At 45.3% G+C, this 3,224-nt stretch overlaps 1 long non-coding RNA gene across 1 annotated transcript; it reads left to right on the top strand.

The window, feature by feature from the left end:
• The first annotated feature begins 493 nt into the window (after positions 1-493).
• On the top strand, positions 494-2,551 carry LOC142656183 (uncharacterized). The gene is made up of 3 exons (XR_012849606.1): positions 494-676; positions 1,257-1,433; positions 2,353-2,551. It is a non-coding gene; the product is annotated as an uncharacterized LOC142656183 (long non-coding RNA).
• Positions 2,552-3,224: the final 673 nt, after the last annotated feature.

The raw sequence follows: 3,224 nt of genomic DNA, 5'->3' as shown, positions 1-3,224 counted from the left end.
CCCCAGCACGCCGGCTGGGACTTGTAGTCCCTAACTATTTGTGACACAGAAAAACCTGTGAATAAAAATATGTCTGTTTTTTTTAGAAACAGCGCCACTCTTGTCCATGGGCCGTGTCATGTATTGCATTCACTTGAATGGGGCACTACCAGACCAATATCTGGTTGTAGAGGTCCGACCCATAAAGCCGATTCCAAGAAGAGTGGACTTAGATGCCTTCGGCTTTATTCCAAAACAACGTGGCAAGAATTAAAGTCAAGGGGGTGCTCCACAATTCTCTACCTAGTGCCGTTCCTTCAGGGTTCAACGCAAGCCCTTCGTTCTAGGCTACTGTGGGGGTCTTAACTGATTATTGATTATGTGTCACTTTAAAGCATCTGTCTAGTCCCCACTGCACCATTGTTCTGGGTCCCAATTTAATTAAAAAAAAACAAAAACCTAGTCACTGTGCCCCCCAACTTCTCTGCACAGCTGGTGATGATGTCACAGGCTCTGCCCGCCCACTCCCTAGCAATGATTGTGATGTCATCTAGAATTTGCCGTCAGAGAGGAGGGGCTTAGACCCCAGATTTCTCCATAGTGCCACTGCCGGAAAGTAGGAGTCTGAAGTCATGGCCATATCTGTCGCCTACTGTATCTGGCCAAAAGTATATGGACACCTAACCATCAGACCGATGTGAGCTTGTTGGACATCCTATTCCAAAAGCATGGCTGTTAATATGCAGTTGGGCCCCTTTTGGAGCTTTAACAAACCCCACTCCTCTAGGAAGGCTTTCTACGAGATTTCGGAGTGTCTGGGAATTTGTGCCCATTCAGCAAAAAGATAATTTGTGGGTCGGGTACTGATGTTGGACGAGAGGGTCGGGCTCGCAATCTCCGTTCCAATTAATTTGGCGACACGAGTGGAACCTACACAATATTAGGCAGGTGGTAGTAATGTTATGGCTGAATGGTGTTCTGTATATGTGATTTCTGAGCTTTTTCTGTGCACACTCGGCTCCTATTTTGCGGCTTATAACACGGCATTGCGCCTTTTACTGACATTCTCTATTTCTTTTATTCTTTAGAGCCAGGAATTTTAAGATGCGGAAAGCTCCGCTCTCCTGACAGGCGCAAACCATTACTGTAACGCAGCATCCCCAATAGTCAGGTGTCCGCTGTCCCCCAAGCATGACATGGAGCTGAATCCACATTACCCCTCGTGCTGCTTCCCATTAGTCAGGAACGCTTCTCTAATGCTTTATCTTTCCCTTAAGTTTTCCTCCTCAGATTGATGTAAACCATGAAACGCAGATTCCTCCCCAGGTATTTACCCGTCGCTGCTATTGGTTTAGTTCAGCAGCTCGTTTTCTAGACGACACAGTTTACATCGCACGGATCCAGCTAACAAACAAAATATCCTCCCCACGTTACTCTATGAGGATAATCAGATGGTAAATATGTTCTTCCAAATATACTGTACTTGTATTCATTCCCCCTAAAACTACAATTGTAGCGCTTCTTTCAATAGAGCTCTGCAATGTACCGTTCCTCTGTTATTCCGCCTGGAAATTTATGACTAAATTGTCACCTGGGTGTTACCATTCTCCTTGTCAAAGTTGCCCTACACACTGACACTGTCCAATCTGGGCTGACTGTGTGCAGGGACACTCCCCATTGACAAGGGGGATGGTATCACCCAGTTGTGAATTTATGAAAATATTTCCCGGAGGAATAACAGAGGAACAGCAGAGTTTTAAGAAAAGATGCTCCAGCATTGTTATTTCATGGGGGAAAACAAGTATTTGCTAAAACAGACATGCCAGGATAAGGGACGGCTCCTTTTTAAAGAAGTGGGAAACGGGACAATTTTTATTTCTTCCTGGAAAGAATAGAATCCAAGAATTACAGCGAGGCAGAAGAGCCATTCAGGTGACTGGGAAAGCCAGAAAAAAGCCATGTAGGAGCAGTAATGGCGACATTATTAGATGTGGGGAATGTATAAATGCATGGGTAGGTTGACTGGTCATTCAGGAGTCTGGGAAAGTTGGGTGATAACTGCCTTTGGAGGTTTAATTTAGGTTGTCACCCAACTTTCCCAGAAACAATATATATAAGAATCGGCTAAATGGAATTTTTAACAATGTGACTTAGATCTTTTTTCCAGGTCATTCTTTGATTTAAAGGGGAATGCTCTATAAATAATGGACAGGATTCTGTATCCGTTCAGTACAATTGGAATCATCTGCTGAAAAGCTGGATGTTTGTATGTGGGTTTGCTGCCGGGTTTTAGAGCTGCCTTCTGGGAGACGATCACAATACAAGTTGTGTGGGGTTGTAAATATTTTATTCTGCTTTGTATATGATTCACAGGTTTTTGTATAACATGCGGGAGAGAAAAGACCTCGACAGACGCGGCAGCCGCCTCCAGCAAGTCTCACCCCGCATATGGGGGCTCCAAGATGGCTGAGAGACTGTTCACATCACATTTGGGGCTTACAGTTGAGGAAAGTTGTTTTCTTTTTTGTTTCCATATGTTTAGCCCAGAGGTCATGTATATAAAGGCTGTATACAGGGGTGTAAGAATGTATGTAGTGGTGTAATAATTCATACTGGGGTGTAGGGATGTACAGGTCCTTCTCAGTGAATTAGAATATCATCTCTATTGGATTCATTACACACGGAGGGATCTATTTCCAGCATTTTTTTCTTGTAATGTTGATGATTATGGGAACAGTTACTGAAAACCCAAAATTTGGGGTCTCAGAAAACTAGATTATTATATAAGCCCAACTTCAAAAATGATTTTTATTACCGAAATGTTGACCTGTGAAAAATCTGTCCAGTATCTGCCCTCAATACTTGGTCGCAGCTCCGACTCTGCATGAATTACTGCATCAATGCGGCGTGGCATGGAGGTGATCAGCCTGTGGCACTGCTGAGGGGTTATCAATGTTGTGTGGCATGGAGGCGATCAGCCTGTGGCGCTGCTGAGGTGTTATCAATGCGGCGTGGCATGGGGGTGATCAGCCTGTGGTGCTCCTGAGGTGTTATCAATGCGGCGTGGCATGGGGGTGATCAGCCTGTGGTGCTCCTGAGGTGTTATCAATGCGGCGTGGCATGGGGGTGATCAGCCTGTGGCACTGCTGAGGTGTTATCAATGCGGCGTGGCATGGTGGCGATCAGCCTGTGGCGCTGCTGAGGTGTTATCAATGCGGCGTGGCATGGTGGCGATCAGCCTGTGG

This window comes from Rhinoderma darwinii, chromosome 6 (genome assembly GCF_050947455.1).
Source record: "Rhinoderma darwinii isolate aRhiDar2 chromosome 6, aRhiDar2.hap1, whole genome shotgun sequence".
NCBI classification, from domain to species: domain Eukaryota; kingdom Metazoa; phylum Chordata; class Amphibia; order Anura; family Rhinodermatidae; genus Rhinoderma; species Rhinoderma darwinii.
The sequence above is the reverse complement of the archived record's forward strand: the minus strand, read 5'-3'. Positions and strand labels throughout refer to the sequence as shown.